The sequence below is a fragment of the Chelonia mydas genome, chromosome 1, assembly GCF_015237465.2.
Source record: "Chelonia mydas isolate rCheMyd1 chromosome 1, rCheMyd1.pri.v2, whole genome shotgun sequence".
NCBI classification, from domain to species: Eukaryota; Metazoa; Chordata; order Testudines; family Cheloniidae; genus Chelonia; species Chelonia mydas.
Genome location: NC_057849.1, coordinates 17,251,974 through 17,275,505, shown reverse-complemented (window position 1 = coordinate 17,275,505; position 23,532 = coordinate 17,251,974). Strand labels below are relative to the sequence as shown.

At 45.7% G+C, this 23,532-nt stretch overlaps 1 protein-coding gene across 2 annotated transcripts in view; it reads left to right on the top strand.

Annotated features, from left to right (window-relative positions):
- Positions 1-23,532, top strand: part of GAB2 (GRB2 associated binding protein 2) — a 193,225-nt gene that overhangs the window by 17,575 nt on the left and 152,118 nt on the right. The window contains exon 2 of one of the 2 annotated variants that reach the window (XM_043528162.1): positions 13,882-13,999. The exons of the other annotated variant lie outside the window; for it this stretch is intronic. The gene's annotated coding sequence lies outside the window, so the exon portion shown is untranslated. The remainder of the gene's footprint in view (positions 1-13,881; positions 14,000-23,532) is intronic. 2 annotated transcript variants of the gene reach the window in all.

Sequence of the window (23,532 nt, the reverse complement as noted above, 5' to 3'; positions counted from 1 at the left end):
CTCAGGAGTTGTCTATTTAAACAACCCCAGAGTCCAATGATATCACATCTTTTAAATGCATTGATTGAGAGACCTTAGCATATCCCTTGACTTCATTTGTTATGACTAGTAAATGGGATGGCTAGTCCTCTGTGTCTGTTTCACCCTCCCCCACCATCCCTCTATACAAAGCTTTACAGCAAAGACTGGATTTTTTTTTTTTACTGTTTCTCTCTGTCCTTCTTCTCCAGCTACACGTGTCATTAATACTCATCTCTCTACCTAGGTATTCCTGTCACCATAGCATTGTACAAATACTACCAACTTTACCCTTGCACCACAGGTTAGGGAGTTATTATCGGGCCACTCTTGCTGCAGGACGGTGATCCAGAAACTGACCTCTCATTTAAAGAAAATATTATGCTTCTAGCACTTATGGTTGCAGAGAGAACTTCAAAAATGTGAACGAAGCATAAACCGAAGTAGTGCTGTCTGCAGAAAACCTGTTACGATACTTCTGAGAGGTGTTGACCTGCCCCGTTCCTTTCAAAGAGAGCTTCTGTAATTGATAAGAATTTCTTATCCCCATTTTGGAGCTGGTGAACTGAGGCACAGGGAGATTGAATGACTTGCCCAGGAAGTTTATAGCAGAACCAGGAATTTAACCCCAGATTTTTTCAAGCCTCGTTCATTGCCTTAGCCACAAGCTCAGCCTCCATCCAGCCCTTCTAATGTCTGTCCTGGAATGATGCATCCTGTGGTCCTGTATCAGAAAAAATTAAAGTTTTATGAGCCAAATTCACCCTAGTGTAGCTTCACTAAAGTCAAGGGGGTAATGCCAGGAATGAATTTGGCCGTGTGTGTGTGTGTGTGTGTGTGTGTGTTTTTAAAGATTTCAGTCTGGTTGCCAAACAGGAAAATATGATGACTGGAAAGTCAATCACAGATGGGAAAGGAGGGGGAAAGCGAAGCAGCTGGCACCAGTGTGTTCAGTATAGTGCTGGTGATGGGCTGCTGCCACATGGGGCATGTCAGCAGAGGGAGGTCAGTCCGAGATTTCACCTGCTGCGCTGCGTGCGTGTTTTGCTTGAGACAGCAGAAGCCTTGATGTAGCTGCATAATAAAAGTAAATCTGCCACTGCTCTGTTTCAGAGCGGGGATGACTAGAACACTGTAGAATAGTGAGGAATATATTTGTATGGTAGCTTGGTAGTTGATGACAGTGTTTTGGCCATTAGAGCAACAGTTAAAGGCTGTTAAGGTAATTTACTGAAGGTTTGCGGTTGTAAATACATTTCCAGTAAATACTAAGGATTCTAATCGATGTTATGTCCTGCCATTAAGAGTGTGATGGAGCAAGCCATGTGCTGCACATTGTTTTGCCTTTATAAAATGAGCATTACAAAGGAAGGAATGAGATTGGCTGATCAATCCAGTGTGGCGGTATGGACTGGGACTCATTCACCCATTTGCTCTTAGGTCTTCCAAGATGACGTGTACTTGATGGTAAGTGTAATACCCTTACCTTGGATGCACCCATTGGAAAAAACATACATTGACTGGAGAAAAGAAGAATGAAGGGGGACATGATAACAGTCTTCAAGTACATAAGAGGTAGTTATAAAGAGGAGGGTGATAAATTGTTCTCCTGCACCACTGAAGATAGGACAAGAAGCAATGGTTTTAAATTGCAGCAAGAGCAATTTAGGGTAGACATTAGGAAAAACTTCCTAACAAGATAGTTAAGTACTGGAACAAGTTACATAGTGAGGTTGTGGAATTTCTGTCATTGGAGATTTGGAGGTTTTGAAGAGCAGATTAGGTGAACACCGGTCAGCCATGGTAGATCAGACTTAGTGCAGGGGGACTAGACTAGATGACCTCTTGAGGCCCTTTCCAGTCCTACATTTCTATGGTTGGTTTCAGAGTAACAGCCGTGTTAGTCTGTATTCGCAAAAAGAAAAGGAGTACTTGTGGCACCTTAGAGACTAACCAATTTATTTGAGCATAAGCTTTCGTGAGCTACAGCTCACGCATTCGATGAAGTGAGCTGTAGCTCACGAAAGCTTATGCTCAAATAAATTGGTTAGTCTCTAAGGTGCCACAAGTACTCCTTTTCTTATTTCTATGGTTGTTATTGATATTGCAGTAATGCCCAGAGGGGCCTTATTAGGTCAGGCACTGTACATATCTATAACACAGGCTCTTCTCCCAAAGAGCTTTACGTGAGTATTATTATACAGATGAAGAACTGAAACACAGAAGGAATAACTTGCCGACTGTCGCAGCTGCCGTGGAATTGAATCATCCCCAGATGTCTGGGTGCTCACGTTCTGGTTCTGCCCCTTTGAGAGAGTGCACCCCCTGCAGTGAAGATGGGTGCAAAGAATTCATTTAGCTTCTCTGCAATGGCCTTGTCTTCCTTGAGTGCTCCTTTAGCACCTCGATCATCGCAAAGGTTAGTTCTGGATCCAACATTCCTCTAAAACCAAAGAGCACTTGGTCCTGGCATTCCTGCTACCAGCCTGTGTGTCTGTTAATAAAGCAATGAGCTTCTGCCTCACCTGCCACAGGATCCGAAGATTATTCCACAAGTCTCTTCATGTCGGCAGCTTCATTCCTCACAGCACACAAATCACGTGGGTGTCTGGTGCCACAACACACCTGGTCGCTTTATAATTAGTGAGGGGCGACCAACAGAAAGTCTGGGGTTATAAGTACTCATGATAACAGGTGGCATAGGAAACCTGGATTCTACTCCTGCTTCTGCCACTGATGTGGCCTTGAGCAAGTCATTTTGCCTTTGTCCGTCCTCTCTGTTCAGAGTATAAACTCTTCAGGGAAAGGACTGTCTCTTGCTACATGTCTGCACAGCACCTAGCACAATGGGACTTCTCTACAGGTCTCTGCAATACAAATGATACTACATGTTTGGAAGCTTATCCAGCCTACCCAAACCTGAGCAGATCTCATGGAAATACCTCTCCTATGAGATTTCTATTTCCTGCTGGGCTGGAATTACTGTCCTAACAGCCTCTCTCATAGAATTTGGGCATCTCCTAGAACCCTGAAGCATTTGTAAATGAAAAATAATGATAGAAAAACAGCCAACAGAACTTACTCAAACCTCAAAAAAGGCTTTGATTTGTGTTTTAGGCAGCTTTGTGCTTTATTGTAGCTGGCTGACCCATCCCTAGTGTTATTGCTGATGTAACATGAGGTACCCATACATTTTTATCCTACCACTACTAAATAGAGAGTTTTGAACCGAAAGGCAACATGCAAATGCCCACTAACTTTATGATCTGGGTCTGGTCTTCAAGGTTATTGGATGAAACAATAACCACTATTCCAACTCCAAACGTCCCCCAAGTGTCTGGAAAGTTTGGACCTGAAACAAACTCTTGTGTCTTACATCCACATCTGTTGTAAAGCCTCTGCTATCACTTCCTGAATGTAAATTTGAGTTGCTGCCTTTAAATAACTTCTGGCATGTTAGCAAGGATGCCCGGGGAAAGGGGCAGTTTGCTCCAGGCCCCGCATTTGAGAGGACCCCAAACCAAGAACATAAGAACAGCCATACAGGGTCAGACCAAAGGTCCATCTAACCCAGTATCCTGTCTTCTGACAAAAAGAAAAGGAGTGCTTGTGGCACCTTAGAGACTAACAAATTAATTTGTTAGTCTCTAAGGTGCCACGAGTACTTCTTTTCTTTTTGCGAATACAGACTAACACGGCTGCTACTCTGAAACCTGTCTTCTGACAGTGGCCAATGCCTGGTGCCCTAGAGGGAATGAACAGAACAGGGTAATAATCAAGTGGTCCATCCCCTGTTGCCCATTCCCAGCTTCTGGCAAACAGAGGGTAGGGACACCATCCCTGCCCATCCTGGCTAATAGCCATTGATGGACCTATCCTCTATAAATTTATCTAGTTCTTTTTTGAACCCTGTTATAGTCTTGGCCTTTGCAACATCCTCTGGCAAAGAGTTCCACAGGTTGACTGTACATTGTATGAAAAAATACTTCCTTTTATTTGTTTTAAACCTCCTGCCTATTACTTTCATTTGGTGACGCCTAGTTCTTGTGTTATGAGAAGGAGTAAATAACATTTCCTTATTTACTTTCTCCACACCAGTCATGATTTTATAGACCTCTATCATATCCCCCCTTAGTTGACTCTTTTCCAAGCTGAAAAGTCCTAGTCTTATTAATCTCTCCTCATATGGCAGCCGTTCGATACCCCTCAACATTTTTGTTGCCCTTTTCTGAACTTTTTCCAATTCCTATATATCTTTTTTGAGATGGGGCAGACCACATCTGCACACAGTATTCAAGATGTGGGCATATCATGGATTTATATAGAGGCAAGATGATATTTTCTGTCTTATCTAGCCCTTTCTTAATGATTCCCAACATTCTGTTTGCTTTTTTGATTGTTACTGCACATTGAGTGGATGTTTTCAAAGAACTCTCCACAGTGACTCCAAGATCTCTTTCTTGGGTGGTAACAGTTAATTTAGACCCCATCATTTTATATGTATAGTTGGGATTATGTTTTCCAGTGTGCATTACTTTGCATTTATAACATTGAATTTCATCTGCCATTTTGTTGCCCAGTCACCCAGTTTTGAGAGATCCTTTTGTAGCTCTTCGCAGTCTGCCTGGGACTTAAGTATCTTGTGTAGTTTTGTATCATCTGCAAATTTTGCCACCTCACTGTTGACTCCTTTTTCCAGATCATTTAGGAATAGGTTGAATAGGACTGGTCCCAGTACAGACTCCTGGGGGACACCACTATTTACCTCTCTCCATTCTGAACACTGACCATTTATTCCTACCCTTTGTTTCCTATCTTTTAACCAGTTACCAGTCCATAAGAGGACCTTCCCTCTTATCCCATGACAGCTTACTTTGCTTAAGAGCCTTTGGGGAGCTTGTCAAAGTCTTTCTGAAGTCCAGGTCTTCAAGGGATTAGAAGGGTGTCCATTTAATGCCTCTTGGCATGTCTTCTGTTGTATGCTGCATTACCCAGTTGATGGCAATGTTGAAGAGGATTGCAGACATGACACACCCCTGATGTACTCCTGTTTTGTCTTCAAAACTGAGCTCACTGTGATCAACACTGCATGTAAAGTTGAAATAGAAGCTTTTGATGATGATGATTATATGCAGAGGGATTCCATATGCCCGCAGAATGCGCCATACGCTGGTCCTGTGAATGCTATCAAAAGCCTTCTCGAAGTCTATGAAATTTATGTAGAGTTGCCACTGCATTTTAAGCATTGTTCTATTATGTTTCGTAGAGTGAAGATCTGGTCTGTGCATCCACACCTGTCTGAAAACCGGCTTGCTCTTTTCTGAGAACTCTATCAACTGCCTCTGATATACACTGGACTATGATCTTACACAGTGTGTTGCTTGGCACAGATAAAAGTGTGATACCGCACCAGTTGTTACAATCACTGAGAGTTCCTTTCTTTGCTATCTTCACTATAACCCCATTGGTCCACTCATCTGGCACTTTTTCCCTTTCCCAGACTGATGTATATAGAGGGGCCAGGATAGATGCTGCTAACTCAGGATTTACCTTGGACAATTCTGCATTCAAGTTATCCTTGCCAGGAGCTTTCCCATTTTTTAAGGATTTGATGGCTTGAATGATCTCTTCCTTAGTTGGGATGTCTGTATTGATATCAAGATCTTCTGGCTCCTGGATGTTTGCTTCCTCTTTAGGAGGTTCCCTGTTCAGCAATTCTTTGAAATGCTCTGTCCTGTGCATTTCTTGTTGTTTTCCAGTTATTAGCAGGTGGCCTTGTTTGTCCCTGATGAGAGTGTTTGTTGGTGTCTGCTGTTTACCGCTGATAAGCCACGTCATTTTGTAGACGGTTCCTTGTTCACCAGTGAGGACACCTGCCTGTAATTGTCGGGGTCACCTCTGGAGCCCTTTTTAAAAATTGGCATCACGTTAGCTTCCTCCAGTCATTTGGTACAGAAGCTGATTTAAATGATATATTACAGACTACAGTTAGTAGTCCTGCAATTTCACAGTTGAGAGCCTTCAGAACTCTTGGGTGAATATCATCTAGTCCTGGTGACTTATTACTGTTTAGCTTATTAGTTCCAAAACCTTCTCTAATGACACCTCTATCTGGGACAGTTCCTCAGATTTGTCACCTAAAAAAGAATGGCTCAGGTTTGGGAATCTCCCTCACATCCTCAACTGTAAATTCATTTAGTTTCTCTGCAATGCCCTTATCATCCTTGAGTGCTCCTTTAGCATCTCGGTCGTCCAATGGGCTCACTGGTTATTTAGCAGGCTTCCTCCTTCTGATGTATTTAAAAAAAAAATAGATATTACTTTTTGAGTCTTTGGCTAGCTGTTTTTCAAATTCTTTTTTGGCCTTCCTCATTATATTTTTACATTTTGTTTGCCAGAGTTTATGCTCCTTTCTATTTTCCTCACTAGGATTTAACTTCCACTTTTTAAAGGATGCCTTTTTGCCTCTCATTGCTTCTTTTACTTTGTTGTTTCGCCATGGTGGCTCTTTTTTTATTCTCTTACTATGTTTTTTAATTTGGGGTATACATTTAAGTTGAGTCTCTATTGTGGTGTCTTTAAAAAGTTTCCATGCAGCTTGCAGGGATTTTACTTTTGGTGTTGTACCTTTTTAATTTCTGTTTAACTTCCTCATTTTTGTATAGTTCTCCTTTCTGAAATGAAATGATACAGTGTTGGTCTGCTGTGGTGTTTTCCCCGCCACCAAGATAATATAATTAAATTTAACATGGTCCCTGTTACCAAGCGGTCCAGCTATATTCACCTCTTGGACCTCATCCTGTGTTCCACTTCGGACTAAATCAAGAATTGCCTCTACTCTTGTGAGTTCCAGGACTAGCTGCTCCATGAAGCAGTCATTTAAGGTGTCAAGAAACTTTATCTCTGCATCCCATCCTGAGGTGATAAGTACCCAGCCATACCACAGCAAGCATGGAGCCCGTTCAGCTCACCGCAGCTGTTGTGAGCATTGTAGACACCACACATGTCGTCCTGGAGTATGTGCAGAACCGGGCTAAGAGATGCCAGCACGAGGATGATTGTGATGAGGACATGGACACAGATGTTCCTGAAAGTACGGGCTGTGGCAATTGGGACATCATGGCGGCAGTGGCGCTGGTTGATACAGTGGAACGCCAATTCTGGACCTGGCAAACAAGCACAGACTGGTGGGACAGCATAGTGTTGCAGGTATGGGATGATTCACAGTGGCTGCGAAACTTTCGCATGCATAAGGCCACTTTCCTTGAACTTTGTGAGTTGCTTTCCCCGCCCTGAAGTGCAGGAATACCAAGATGAGAACTGCCGTGACAGTTGAGAAGCGAGTGGCGATAGCCCTGTGGAAGCTTGCAACGCCCGACTGCTACCGGTCAGTCAGGAATCAATTTGGAGTGGGCAAGTCTACTGTGGGGAGTGCTGCGATTCAAGTAGCCAATGCAATCACTGACGTTCTGTTATCAAGGGTAGTGACTCAGGGAACCCCATTGCAGCAAAGCCATCCACTATGACCTGCACATTTCCCAAACTGTGGTGGGGCAATAGACGGAACACATATCCCTATCTTGGCACCGGACCACCTTGCCAACCAGTATGTAAACCGCAAGGGTACTTCTCAATGGTGCTGCAAGCACTGGTAGATCACAAGGGACGTTTCACCAACATCAACGTGGGATGGCCGAGAAAAGTGCATGACGCTCGCATCTTTAGGAACACTGGGCTGTTCGAGCAGTTGCAAGAAGGACTTACTTGCCAGACCAGAAAATTACCATTGGGGATGTTGAAATGCCAATAGTTGTCCTTGGGGACCCAGCCTACCCCTTGCTCCCATGGCTCATGAAGCTGTACACAGGCAGCCTGGACAGTAGTAAGGAGAAGTTCAGCTATAGGCTGAGCAAGTGCAGAATGGTGGTAGAATGTGCCTTTGGACATTTAGAAGGTCGCTGGTGCTATTTGCTGACTAGGTTAGACCTCAGCACAACCAACATTCCCATTATTATTGCTGCTTGCTGTGTGTTCCATAATATCTGTGAGAGTAAGGGGGAGACGTTTATGGTGGGGTGGGAGGTTGAGGCAAATCGCCTCAGAAGGGGGGAAGGACAAGGCGACACTGCTTATTGTAGCCACACTACAAGTCAAAACTGTTTGAATGACAGCCTTCTGTTGCTTGGGCCATCCTCTGGAGTGGAGTGGCTGAGTGCCTGGAGCCTCCCCCGACCCTGCGTTCTTCGGTGTCTGGGTGAGGAGGATATGGAACTTGGGGAGGAGGGCAGGCAGTTATACAATGGATGCAGCAGGGGTCTGTGCTCTTGTTGGGTTTCCTGCAGCTCCAACAGATCCTTCATCATGTCTGTTTGCTCCCCCATTAGCCTCAGCATCACCTCCTGCCTCTGCTGTTTGTGCTCACTTAATGCTTTCCTAGCCTCTGCCTCTGAATGCCTCCATGCATTAAGCTGTGCCCTGTCAGTGCTGGAGGACTGCATGAGCTCAGAAAACATGTCCATCGCGAGTGCATTTTTTTCTCCTTCTAATCTGCGATAACCTCAGGGATGGAGATAACCTCAGGGAGGAACATAGGAGTTTGCACCAGGGGGAGATAAAAAGGGAGATTAAAATTTAAGATGATACATTTCTGAGAACAAAAGGGAGACTCTTTCACAGTGAATCAAGCAATTCACAGCAGACAGCACATGTGCTTTAGGTACAAGGTCACATTTTGCCTTTTATATTGAGCGCCTGCCAGTGACACATCACACATGGCTGGGCAACAGAATTCGGTTTCCAGGAAGCCATGGTAAGCCTTTTCGTACACGGGGTTGGCTTCTTATGCCTTCATAACATGTGGGAATGGTTTCAAACTGCAGAGCCTTCTTTTCGCATAGCAAGCAATGCCGGTTGGGTTTCATATTTAAAAGGAGGGGCTGCGGTTTTCTGTTGGATGTGCAGCACACACCTCCCCCCACCCCACCATGTGGCTATTCTCTGGGATGATCCCTTCACCCCTCCCCGTGCCACATGGCTATTCTGTGGGGATAGTCCCTTTTAGCCAAGCGCAAACAACCCAGCATGAACAGTGTCCTTTTACTGTTCCCTTACAAAAATTCCCCTATTTCAACCAGGTGACCATGAATGATATCACTCTCTTGAGGCTAACACAGAAAGATAAAGACCGACTGTTGCTTGAATGCGACCAAAACCCAGGACCATTCGCTGCCATGCTTTGTGCTGCAATGATTCCAGACTACTTGCTACTGGCTTGGCGTAGTAAAATGTCCTACTTTGGAGGATGAAATAAGGCAGCCCTTGCCAGAAACCTTCTGCAAAGGCTTTCAGAGTACCTCCAGGAGAGCTTCATGGAGATGTCCCTGGAGGATTCCTGCTCCATCCCCAGACACGTTAACCGACTTTTCCAGTAGCTGCACTGGCTGCGTATGCATCCCAATTCTTCAGGGCAAATCAAACATTAAACACTATTACGTTTAATCCCTGTACTGTAGTTACAAATGTGCACTCGCCAGAGCTGCCTTCTCTGGCTTCAGGGTCAGGGATCCCGCCTTGGGAGGGTATTGGCTCCAGGGTGAAGAAAAGGTCCTGGCTGCCGGGGAGAATGGATTCACCGCTTGCGTGCTGCGCATTCTCCTCTTCCTCCTCCTCTTCATCCACAAATTCCTCCTCCCTGTTGTGTGAGACTCCCCCCTTGCAGGTGTCCACAGACAATGGTGGGGTAGTGGTAGGGTGCCCCCCTAGAATGCCATGCAGCTGATCATAGAAGTGGCATATATGGGGCTCTGACCCGGAGCGATCATTTGCCTCCTTTGTCTTTTGGTAGGCTTGCCTGAGCTCCTTAACTTTCAGGTGACACTGCTGTGTGTCCCTGTTGTAGCCTCTCTCCACCATGCCCTGTGCAATTTTTGGCATATATATTAGCATTTCTTCCTTTTGATCAGAGTTCGGCCTGCACAGATTCTTCTCCCCATACAGAGTCAGATCCAGTGTCTCCCTTTCGATCCATGCTGGAGCTCGTTTGCGATTCTGGGGGGACTGCATGGTCACCTGTGCTGTTGAGCTCGCCACGGTGACCAAATAGGAAATGAAATTCAAAATTTCCCGGGGCTTTTCCTATGTACCTGGCTAGTGCATCGGAGTTCAAAGCGCTGTCCAGAGTGGTCACATTGGAGTGCTCTGGGATAGCTCCCGGAGGCCAATACAGTCGAATTGCGTCTGCACCTCCCCAAATTCGACCCAGCAAGGTCAATTTTAGTGCTACTCCCCTCGCCGGAGAGGAGTACAGAAGTCGATTTTAAGAGCCCTTTAGGTCGACGGAACGGGGTTGTGTAGATGCATTCATTTTAAAATTGACCTAACGTGGCTAAATTCGACCTAACCTTGTAGTGTAGACCAGGGCTAATTCTCATTCTGTGTAGGCTGTCTTCCATTTTGTTTCCTTGGGGTTTTTTAATGTGCTTGGCCTTCCATTTCTCGTCTTCTGTATGGTTCATGTCCTAGTTTTAGCTTTCAGACTCTTGTAATCAGGAATCCAGATTTCCTGGTGTGAAAAAAAACACACTGCTAAGAGGTTCAAGGTCAGAAGATTATTGTATTTTACCTGCTGGGGTCTAGGAAGTGTAGTTGTTTTACTGGTCTCCACACTAATTCACTGCAGGGTATGTTGTGCTCGTAGCACGGAATGGCGTTTAACAGTTCTGTTACTTACACTGCATTGTCACGTAGAGACCCCGACCTAAATCAGTGCCTGACTGTGCATCTGCTTAGCCAGAAACAGCTGCTGCCCAGAGACTTTTTTACAATCCAGACAGGCAAAAGGGTTATTATCCACATTTTACATCTTAAACGACTAACCCAGGGTCACAACACTAAGGCCTTGGCTACACTTGCAAGTTAGAGCGCATTAAATCAGCCCCGGGTGCCCTAACTCCCGACCCGTCCACACTGGCAAGGCACAAAGAGCGCCTGGACTCTGCGGCTGGCACGCCCCTGGTAATCCACCTCCACGAGAAACATAGAGCTCGCCGCGCCCTGGCTGAAACACCCGGGTGTCGGTGTGGACAATGTGTTGCATTACTGCGCTGTGATTGGCCTCCGGAAATGTCCCATAATCCCCTGAAGTCAAGTGGCCACTCTGGTCATTGTTTTGAACTTGGCTGCAGGCATGCGGATATCCCCTTTCAAAGCTCCGTTTCTGACAGCCGGCTGCTTGTCTGCTCCGGGACAAAGCAACCATTACTGTGGAATGCTGCTGCTACCGAGGCAGGCGTGTGTGTGGGGGGAGTGAGGCTCATGTTGGGGTTTCCCCCTGCTGCTGTCTGAACTTACAAGACAGCATGCTGACACACTCTCTGCCCCCCAAAACACACTGTCTCTCCCCCCACATACACACAACACACTCCCTGTCACACTCCACCCACCCCACCCCCCCATTTGAAAAGCACGCTGCAGCTACTTGCACACTGGGATAGCTACCACAATGCACTGCTCTCTGTGGCGTTGCAAGAGCTGCTAATGTGGCCACGCCAGTGCGCTTGCAGCTGACAGTGTCAACACACGACAGCGCTTTCCCTGCTGCTGTCTCCGAGGGCTGGTTTAACTCCCAGCGCTCTACATCTGCGAGTGTAGCCATGCCCTAAGGTGGTGCAGCTGCACTGGTGCCGCGCTTTAATGAAGACACTACTACTCCCATCGGAGAGCTTCTCCGGTCAGCACAGTTATCCACCTCCCCTGAGAGGCGGCAGCTATGTTGGCGGGAGGAGCTCTCCCTAGTGTTGCCTACACGGGGGGCTAGGTCAGTTTAACTGCATCGCTCAGGGGTGTGGATTTTTCATGCCCCTGAGTGACATATTTATACCGATTATAAGTCTGTAGCAGAGACCTGGCCTCAGTCTGTGCCAGACCTGGGAACTGAATCCACATTTGCTAAGGCTTTCTCTAGTGCCTTACCCACAAAACCATCCTTCCACTCCGAATGGCTTCTCCGTCTGACACCCCTCCCAGTATTCACCATGATACTGAAGTTGTTCTCCACCCCTCCTTTGCCATTACGTCTGTATTCCAAAGATCCATGTTAGTAATAGAAGTACAGGAACAAAGAATACCTTCCACTTTTCCTAACTTTCAGTTATCTGCTCCGCTCTGAGCAGCATTTTTCCTGCCATTTGGATCTATCTGTTTTGTTTTCTAGGCCTTGTGAGCTTTGGTAAACTATTACATCTTCTGGCTATAAGGGAGGGTTGGGGGTGGGGGGCTGTTTGTTTTTGTTTTGTTTTTTTTTAGTTCTGTGAAAGAAAATCTTTTTTTTTTTTTTCTTTTTTTTTTTGCCAATGCAAACAAAGTCTGCCCTGTCTCCTCTGCGGTAGCTCAAGATGCCACCCACACCCAGTCTCGCGGTGGAATGTAGACACAATTATTCCAACAGTAGCAAGTCCCACAGGGATTATCCTTGGTTGACTTCTCTGTGATCATCTTAAAACAAAACAAACATTGGTTGTTTTTCTTGTGCTTCTCTAGCGTTCTGCTAATATAAGGCCAGGTATTGAAGGACTTACTCAGGCAGAGCTCCCACTGAAGTCAATGAGAGTTTTGCAATTTGGTATTTCTGAGGTGCCTAACAAGGGCCAGGTAAAAGACTGGCAAAGACATTGGGCTTTGGTCCATTGATGTAATACTTTAATTATAGTCATGCCTGTCTTTTACTGTGAGTGGCTTATACAGTTAAAGAGATGCTCATCTAGCACGACATTCAGATCCAGGTTTGAATTTCCCTAAATTCAGGGTGTCTGGAAACAGGGTTGTGGTTCAGGTCTCTCTCTCTAGTTTCAGAGTAGCAGCCATGTTAATCCGTATTCGCAAAAAGAAAAGGAGTACTTGTGGCACCTTAGAGACTAACAAATTTATTAGAGCATAAGCTTTCTGTAGCTCACAAAAGCTTATGCTCAAATAAATTTGTTAGTCTCTAAGGTGCCACAAGTACTCCTGTTCTCTCTAGTTTGAAGCTCCCCCTAACTTCTGCTTGTATCTCTTACCCTCTCACCAAGGCCCACCTCGGCTGTCACACCTTTAAGAAATCAGCAACTTTGTGACAGAGTTCGGAGACCTTGGTTGTGTTCCTACTGGCATGTGCTCAGTGTATGACTCCAGGAAAGTCATTTAAGTGCTTTCTTTTTTGCTGTCCCAATATGTAAAATGCTGGAGCAGGGTGAGATCCTACGATTGAAAGAGCTATATAGATGCCCAACATTATTACTGGCTGGGACTCTGCAGTCAGTCAGTCAGCATTCTTCAGAAATGCCCGGTGAGCGTATAGATATGAGTAATGGGGCTTAATGGACCTTTATTCAACGTGCACTGCCTGGAATCTTTTTGTGCAGTGAGGCTTTCTGAGAGCAGATGTTCCAGTCCTGCGCCTGGCTCCAGGGTGTAGCAGATGCAGTAAACATTCTACAGAACTCAGTGAGGTTCATAGTCATTAAGTTAAGCTGAATTTCAGTCGCATTCCTGACTCTGGAGGACAAATCCAGCAACTGAAATGGCTATAACAGTGACACAACGAGGCCCATCCTTTCTGTCCTAGTGAAACCAGTTAAGTCTGGAGATAGATCCCAAACACAAACATGCACCTACTCTAGGAGGATTCAGATCTAAACTTTGCAATGCTCATTGGTACATATAACCTGTTGGATCAGAACAATCTCCAGCTGTGGAGAAGGGGGAGGGCTGGATCCTCAGCTGCTATAAACTGGCTTAGCGCCATTGAATTCACTGGAGCTTCACAAACTTACACCCCTGCTGAGCAACTGTCCTGGGGTCCTGAATCCATTTCCTTCCTACCCCCAGGTTGCTGTACAAAATAATAGCTGAGAAGGCCATCTCCGTGTTGCATGCGGATGCAGTCACCTAGTGTGGGATCTGTCACCTATCTGCCACCCATCCGTGGAAATCTTTTGGGCTTGATGTGAGTATAGAAGCAGGCGCAGCATCTGGTCCTATAACAGCAATATTAACAAACGAAATCAAGAGCCTCACTGTTTAATTAGGAACTCTTGTTAATTTTGGGCTAAAGTCCTGGGGACTTGATTGTTGTGTCTCTGCCTTTAACATTGGTCATCCTTTCTCTGGGAAAGGAAAAAGCTTTCCTTCTTAGGCAGACACTGACTCAGTCACTTTAACATACCGTTGCTACACATAGGCACATCATACATCATTTGAAAGCGTATTATATCTACTTTAAGTTGAAGTACGATGTGGAGCTGTCAAGTGGTGATGTTACCCTAGAAACAGAGATAAACAATTACACCATCAACACATTAAAATGACCACTTTGAAATATTTGCATTAGTTTCTGTTAGTTTAATGACTCCATGTATTATTTCAAGACATCAGTTTGGATTTCTTTCTGATCTCAAAGCATCCTAACAATCCAAAGGGTAAAATAAAATCTAATAATAAATTTGTACATGTATGATTGAAATGTAACACTGGTGACATTTTGAGTCAACATCATTATCATTTTGTTCTTCCTTATGATCTCTGTCAAGAGTGCCTGGGTTACCACAGTCGTCTTTGTCTTGGCATGTACACAGTTCTGTGCAGGGAAGATTGTTCTGACTAGACACATAGTTGGACTGTGCAGTGACCCTACTGGTACAGGCACTAATAAGGTCTTGTAGAACTCAGATGTGATTGGGCCCTTGAGGAATACAGGAAGTTGTTCATCATCCACATTTTTCCATCATCCGTGTTGCTATTGTGATCCAATATCTGGTTTACCTATATGCAAAGACCTCCAAATCCTTGTTTACCAAGATGACTATTTTACCCTCCTCTTCAAAACTGTCCTCATTTGGTGGGAATTTGGCCAGTGACTTGTCCTTTTTTATGGCTAGATTGAGGTGCAAGCAATTTAGGTTTCTGTGGTCTCCTTTTCTTTCTCACTCTGGTCATACAGCACTGCTACTAACTTCCTAGCTGCAGAAACTGCAGCTTGTCCATCACTCTCTCCAATTTGGCAAGCTCTCTGGAGCAGTAAGCTCCCTTTGTTTTGACATTAACACGGATTTCTCCCCAATACCAAATCAGGATGGCCAGAAACACATCCTGTTAACAGGTAGACAGCAAGAAGTATGTTGCAGAAGTCAGGAGTGAATGCGTCACAAATTGTATGCATGGGTATGAAGCAATGCTTGTTGGTGCTGCTATTGTTGCCTGTTTCAATCCACGTGTTATTTGTGTGTTCCATTATTGGAAAGTAAGTGATCAGCAAGGACCCAAACATCTGTATCAAGTGACCTAATCACTATGGTTACTTTGATACCAAGCAACTCAAAAGCCGTATTGGCACACACAGCATGCAGAAGCCTCCTTGTATAGCTTCCTCTTGAGTACTATACTAGTCTTGGGTTTCTTCAATGCCTCTAACGATGATGGAGTTTGCTACTTCGCAACTGAGAAAGCCTCCAGCAAGGAGAGTTTGTGTTGGGTACGCTCCTTTACTCAGGTGCATTTTGAACCATATATTTTTTACAAGTGACTACGTATTGGATGCCACAGTTAGAAACTCTTTTTCCGTGGAGATAAAGGGTGTCCATCAACCACCTGGTATTTCTTGCATCCAACCTTAGATCCTTTCCAGCGCTGTCTCTCTGCAGTTTTCACAGTTACTGTTGTCATATCCATCAAAGACTTCAGTTACAGAATTAGCTTTTAGGACCTGCCTCAAGTACTTAGCAACCAATCCACTGAATATGTGGAATTTGTCACCAGCCTTCATTTGTGTGATGGCCGTGGCATCTCTGATGTACAGGGTGGTTTCTTTGTTGCATGCCCTTAGCTCATGGATTCTTGATCTTCCAGCTGATCCCCCCCCAATTCAGCTTTGTCTGTTCTTCTCATTGTTCAATCAGCATGGAAGAGGGACAGAGGTGCAGGTCCTCTTGGGTGACTAAGAACAGTTGCCATTGAAACATCATCTCTGCATCTTGCTAAGGACGGGGGTCTGTGGAAAACAGTTTCTGGATGGATAGCTGCTGGGATTGTCCCTCCCTGGACAAACTTAAATTGGGCCTTCTTGGCCATGAGAGCAAATGTTTTGATGCTGGATTTCTTCACTGGGCTGAAGAAGTTGTGTGTCTCTTCAGAATCAAAGGCACCTCTCACAGATCTCTCCATTGTTCTCCACCAACATCTGCTATTTTCAGTGGAGACTCTTGTAAATCTGATGTTACATGCAGTCCAGTAGATATGTTGACAAGTACCTCTGGTGCTTGAGTCAGATGGGTTTGCTTTATTGTTGATGACATGGCAGGCAAGAGCTGTAACATGTTCTTCGTCCTTTGTCCATATAGAGGCAAAAACTTGTCTGTGGACTTTTATCTCCACTACTTCTTGTTAAGCCACCTATTTCTCTCATAACTTTTGCATATTCACTCAGGCCACGTCTTGTGAGGGTCCATCAGACAAGGGTTGGTTTATTTCTGGTCAGTCCTACAATCCCACTTTTGCCCTCCGAGTCTTTGGCTATAGATGCAGGTCTGCATGATGGACTCTGATCAGATTCAGAACCTGTTTTCTTTCCTGGGTTCAGTACAACTCTGACATGCCAAATTTGACTTGCCTGTGTATTTCTGAAAGCAACCCCTTTTATAGAGCACGGGTAGCACATCATCTAAATGAAAAAACTCATCCAGTCGCCACCAATTCAATTAATCACTCATTGTGTCTGCTGACAGAATCACAGAGTTCTCTCTAGCAGTGGTGGCTTTTGATAATTTTCCATTCTTTTGATTTTTGATTTTTTTTTTACAAATAATCCATTTTTCAGAGTTTGTGGAAAGTCTTTTTCTCTTTGATGTAAGCTTTACATCCTCTGTGTCTTCATGCACTGGAACTTCTCTGTAGAGGGTAAAATTCCCAAAGTATATTGTTAGCATCACTATCACCATTTTTCATTTAGTGCAATATATAGACTTGTTAGACCTGTAGGTTAGTATCAAAATTGCCATTTTTTAGAAAGCACTTTGATTGAAACCTAATATGAAGCAGTGTATTGTCATCTTTAACACTAATATTGACCTGTGTGTAACTGAATTAAAAAGCTAGTTTCTAAAATATTTCAAAGGCTAGTACTGCATGCATAGACCATTACAAATTAAAACCTACCAGGCAGACTAGATCAGTCGTAGACTATCAGGGTTGGAAGGGACCTCAGGAGGTCATCTAGTCCAACCCCCTGCTCAAAGCAGGACCAGTCCCCAACTAATGTTACATTGTATGTACAAAAGCTTACAAATGGAGAAGGAATTCACATACACTATAAACTATGGGCATGCAACCTTCAGTGTGAGACTGACCTGGTCAGCAAATATCAACTGAAAATATAGAAAACTATTAGAATCGCTTGTGAGATACCTTGATAATTAAGAATTTGCAATGTGAAAACACTTCGTGCTAATATTGCAAAATGCTGATATTTGCCATTTTTTGCCACATGCTAAAACAGCTTCATCATTTCTGGAAAAAAAAAAAAAAAAGTGGCCCATGCAAAACTAATAAAAATCTGTTACTATATCGTTGGTTGGTAGCTTTGACCAGTAAACGCCACATTAAGGTGTTGAAATTAACTTAAACAGTAAAACCTGCTCCCCTAGTCCTGTTGCAGTGTTCCTGGAACTGTGCAAAATGTGACACTTGCATTTCTGGTGCTATTGTTTCATCTCAACAGCTCCACATCAGATTTCATCTAAACATACATAAAATTAGCTTTCAAATGATATATGATGTGGGAGTATGTAGCATGGATACCTTAAACGCCAAAAATATGGCCCTTTTTGGAGAATTGCTGCATGCCTGTCTCTTAAAATCTTTTCCCAAAACCCATGTGCTCCAGACTCCCTGCCAGCTATAGTGGCCACACAACAATGACATATATTGGATCTATGTGTGCATCAAGTTCCCCAGAGTAGGGACTTCATTTCATGTTGTTTTTTGCGTAATTCTCCATAGAAATCACCATGTCCTCCTACAATACTGTGGAAATACTGTAATAACAAATGTCCTCCGTATTGATGCAATGTCACTGGGCTGTGCCAAATAAATTGCCATTTCTGATTTCATCCTGCTAGTGGGCCAAATCCACCCTGACTTACAACATACATGGGGATTGCATGGGATGTGCAGCAGGGAGAGAAGGCCAGCTCTAAATGTTCTCCAGACAACCCCCGGAAATTCAAGACTGGCCCAGGGAATTCAGGCTAGGTGGCAGCTTCACAGGTATCCAACATGACACAAGGCTAAGGTGGGGCTTGTTTTATTGTTGCGGTAACTATTTTTGTTCAATGGCAGAAGACGCACAAATATAATGGAAAGAATCCATCAGTAAAGAGGAATGAACACAAACACAGACAGCACTGAATGTAGAAAAGGCTTTACGTGCTCCTAAGTGAAATCCCCAGTCAATAGTTAATTAGCGCAAAACGTACACGTCGTCCTGAATTCTGAACTGGAGGATAGAAAGGAATAACGGAGCAGACAACTCAGAGTCACTGAGATGGCCTTTAAGGATTTTTTTTTGACATTAGGAGTGCCTGCTTTGCAGACTTGCAAGCTGGAAATATGTTTAATCAATATATGCTTGAGGTTCTAACCCTGGCTCCACTGTTTTGTGGGTGTGATTAATATGCATTGTGCTTTCCTTTCCAAGTGACGGGTCTCAAATGTTAAGCTTCGTGGGGTATGTGTGGAGGGGGAAATTTATAATTCCCCAGCCTGTGCTGTCTGGATGAAATTCACCTCTTGGTCTCACGTCAGCCTTATTTTCAGAACATAAGTGGGATGTAAGTGGCGTCTAAGCCTCGAGCTGACTCAATGCACAGGGGTGAATTTCGCCTTCTGTGTTTTAAGTTAAAAGCAAAAAACGAACTCTTGTTGTTTCTGATGGTCAGCTGAGACCTGGTGAGCTGGTGCATCAGGACAATTCTGAATTACTTCTAATTACCTAACAAATTACTCTGATTCCTAAAATGGCAGCACCTCTTCGATTTCCATGTGTTACAAACACTTTCATGCTTCCTGGGTGAGGATATCTGAGTGAGATATTCGTACATTTTGAGAAGTGCTCATTAGATCATCTAGCTTGGACCTCAACTTATTAATCAGTGTTTTTGATTCAATGTCTATTCTCCTGCTGCTGCTGCTGTTTGCTTATTTATTTAAGATGTATCCTTTCAGGATCTGTAGTGTTATATATTCATTGTTATTAATTAGCAGGTACATAGCAAATTTCATCCAGGAGCCACAGAGTCTGTTACCATTAGTAGTATTACCAGAGTACAGCATAATTATCCCTATTTTACAGATGGGATAACTGTGGCACAGCAACCAAATGAGTTGCCCAAAGTCACACAGGAAGGTAGTGGTAGAGAAGGGACTTGATCCCAGGTCTCCTACATCCTAAAATAGGGCCTTAACTGTTGGACAATCCTGACCCTCCAGGTGCAACCATTCTTACTTGCCCCACCCAAGCTGTCCTAGCTCTGCCTACCCCTATATATCCTTTCCTGTCTCTTAGTGTGCAGCCCTCTCCCCACTTGCTAGCCAACTATAGCAGCCTTGGGCTTTCTCCCATGCTTCCCCTGATGTTGAGGCTTCCGTGAACTAATAAGGTCACCAGTCTCTCCTCTTCCAAATGTCTTCTCAAGACACACTTCACCCCTGGTGCCTACAAGGAATTGGTGTGTGCCCATAACCGGAATATAACTACAGGGTGGACCTCAATAGCTTATTGTGAGTATGGAGCAGATGAGTTTTTTCCATGCTGGGGTGCATTACCTGAGTTGACCATAATTCCCTCAGGAGATGCACACTCTAGCCCTAACAACTCCTAGGGCATGGCTGAAACCCACTGGGCAAGTATGCACTCCTGCCTGTGCTATACCAATGGCTACAACTTAATCATGGGTACTTTTTGTAAAAGTCATGGACAGGTCACGGGCAATAAAGAAAAATTCATGGCCCCGTGACCTGTCCATGACTTATACCATAAATACCCCTAACTAAATCTTAGCGGGTGGGGCCGCTCCTGGGGGATATCAAAGGGGGGCCTGCTGCTCAGGAGGGCCAAGGGGCTGCTGCCTGGGTGGGGGCAGCGGCACCAGCTACTGGGGCCGCCAAGCAGTGGCTGCTCCAGCCGCCCCCTGGGACTGCCCACCCGCCGCTGCTCCAGACGCCCTGGGACTCCTGCTCAGGGGATCCTTGGGGCCAGCTGCATTGGTCGCTGCTCGGGTGATCCCTGAGGCCAGTGGCTGGCCCCAGGGCTGCCCAAGCATCTGGCTGCAGAGCCACTCTAGGAGTGGCCAGTATGGCTGTCCCCCGGGCCACCTGAGCAGCTGGCCCTGGGGTCAGCCACACAGGGCGCTGCAGAAGTCACGGAGGTTGCAGAAAGCCATGGAACCTGTGACTTCCACGACCTCCGTGACAGATACGGAGCCCTAGCTGTACCTACTCTGTGGGTAAACGGAGGCTGCTTGTGTTTCCAGAGCTGTCAATCTGTGCGTCTCATGACTACTGGTAATAATGCTGGCACAATGATGCAAGCTGACACCACTGCCTTAGAAGATAAAAGGGGTGCTGCTCCCCCTTCCTAGGCAGGAAAAGAGGAAGCCACCGAAGTCTTTTAAGCCTTGATTTATATTCTCCCATGTCAAGCTGCAGAGAAGCCTTTTAAATATCGACTGGATACAATAGACCCTTGTTTCCAGTAAATGCCCCACAGAAGTCAGCACACATTTCGGAGGGGATTTAAAGGCACTTCCAAAAGGGAAGGCAGAGCTTGTCAGCTCTCCGGATCACTCCTGACGCCTTCCCTTTCCCAGCTGAGCTGGGGGAGTTTATTTTTCCAAAGTTCCTACCCAGAAACATTTGGCAAAAGGGAAATTTGTGGAGGAGGTTTAGTTCAAATGAGCACAAAAACATGTGTCCCTGTAGTATATGGATGCTGAGTTTTGTAAAGCATAGCTGAGAGCTTGGGTTTTGGGAAGGGGGAAGGGGGAGGACAAGGAGATCTATTTACATAGATTTGAAAAGCAGGGGAGGAAATTATTTTCCAGTAGAAAATTCTCCCAAGTGTTGGTGGGAAGTCTCAGGTTTTTGGATGAACAGGTAGGAAGCAAAGCCGGGCTCTCGTGGGCGGGAGGCCCTGTAATAGCACAGTCTGAACCCTGATGCTTTGAAACACCTTTGAATTCTCACAGCTTTCAGAGCCTCCACCCACTCGTTTCCCAACCACACCCACATGTCTCTTGACTCGCTGGACCAGAAGGCTGAGTGGAGTCCTCTCTGCTCCAGCACCACCGGGAAAGGGCAGGACACAGGGAGAGCAGAGCTGGATGTTGTGCTTTTAAATGAGAAGCAAACACAGACTCTCTCTCATCTCCATTTTCTTTCTCTCACACACAGTTTCTTCCCCCCTCTCCACCCCCCCCCGCCCCATTCTGCTGCATTCACGATTGTAGTACGCCGGGATGCTGAGCCGACAGGCTGTGGAGCTGCTGCGTGCCAATGCCTTATGCTTTTTCCCACGACCTTTCTTCGTGGCATGGGGCTGGTGCATGGACTGTCCAGCCCCCAGCACAAAAATACACGACCCTGCAGATGTGAGCTGTATTTGGCAGGCTGAGTATTTGCATGTGGAATGGATTTAAAATATGCACAGACAGATTCCGCCCTCCTAACTTGATATATGTCATATATAGTGAGGGTGGCCAAACTTTTCTTTGCACAGCAATTACAAAGGGAGCCTCACTTGTCCAGGGCTGCCTCTATCTCTTGCCTCCTCCTCACTTGTCCAGGGCTGCCCCCTGTTCCCTGACTGCCCCTGGGACCCCCTGCCCCTTACCATGCTGCTCAGAGCGGCAGGAGCTCGCAGCCCCGCCGCCCGGCCGGAGCCAGCCACACCGCTCAGAGCGCTGGCGGTGAGGCGAGCTGAGGCTGCAGGGGAGGGGGGACAGTAGGGGAGGGGCCGGGGGCTCGCCTCCCTGGCTGGGAGCTGAGGTGCCGGGCAGGACAGTCCCACGGCCCATAGTTTGCCCATCTCTGCTTTAACTTATGCATGAACCTGTATGCATTGCTGCTGCCATTGGGGCATACAGCTGCTGAGGGTACGTCTACATTTAAAAAAATAAACCCAGGGCAGCAAGCCTCCGAGCCTGGGTTTGCAGTGCTGGGCTCACGCTACGGCTCTAAAAATAGCAGTGAAGATGTTCCCGCTCAGGCTGGAGCTTGGGCTTTGAAACCCAGAGAAGGGGAAAGTTTCTGAGCCCGGGTCTCGGCATCTACATTGCCATTTCTAGTGCCATAGCATGAGCCTTAGTCCGTAGACCTGGGCTCTGAGTGTCTGCCTGTGGCTTTTTTTCTTTCTGCTGCAGTGTAGACATCCCCTGAGCGGCCAGGAGCAAGAGACCCTTGATGGGCAAAGCTGACCCACAAGGCCCCAGGGATCAGGAAAAACAAAGAGCAGAAATATTTGTTGTAGCCATATGGTGATGCTAAATTTGGACCAAGAGGCAGGAGACTGGCCCAAGGCAAATGTTAGAAGGGGCAAGGGGAGAGGATGGTTACCTGGCCTTATCCTTCCACCTAGCGCAAGCAAAGCAGTTGAGTGATTCGGTACCAGACCAATACCTCTAGGGGACACGCTGCTGGAGGAACTGTCGTACGGAAGAGACGATAAACCAAAGTTCTGATCACTTCTAGCTGTCGACAGTCTCATGATCAGAATAGGGGTGTTGACTCTCGTGACCTAGCCAAATCCCAGGCCTCCAGTTTACCTTCCTAAATCCTCACTGCAATTTGAAAGTAGTGTACAGCCTTTCCAATGCATCATTCCTCCCTCTCCGTTTGGGGCTCTGTCTCACTTGTTTGGGTGGGATCATTCCTTCCCTTATGCATCTTATCCAAAGCCCTTTTCCCCAGCTTGAGAACTTCAATGCCTGCATAGGCAAGAAGCAATGAATGGGCCCCAGTAGAGCATTGAGGTGCTTACTTGGTGAACACGGGAGCTCCTTCTGCTTCTCGCCTGAGCAGCAGTGGAATTCCTGTGCCTTCAAACACCACCAAGTTCTGCTGATGTAGGGCAGTGATTTCACCATTTCTGGCCCTTCTTACTCAACATGGAGCAACCGAATACACGGCATTACTATGTGAAAGCCACGCTAACTGAAACCGTGCTGGGACTGCTGTGGGATGTATGAAGCTCTTTAAGTCACTGGGTCTAGCCCATGGCTCCACCCACCAGGCTGGGTGAAAGGAATCAGTGGGCTTAGTGTAGTTCCAAGGGGACACATGTTATACAACCCCCACTGCGGCTGGAATTAACTGGCAGCCACACAGGCAGGGTCCATGAAGAAGCCCCAAGATTGAACAGAGATTGAGACAAACTGCCTCACTCTAAAGGTGGTCACTCCAGGGCAGAATTGAGGCACTGTATAGGTAAGA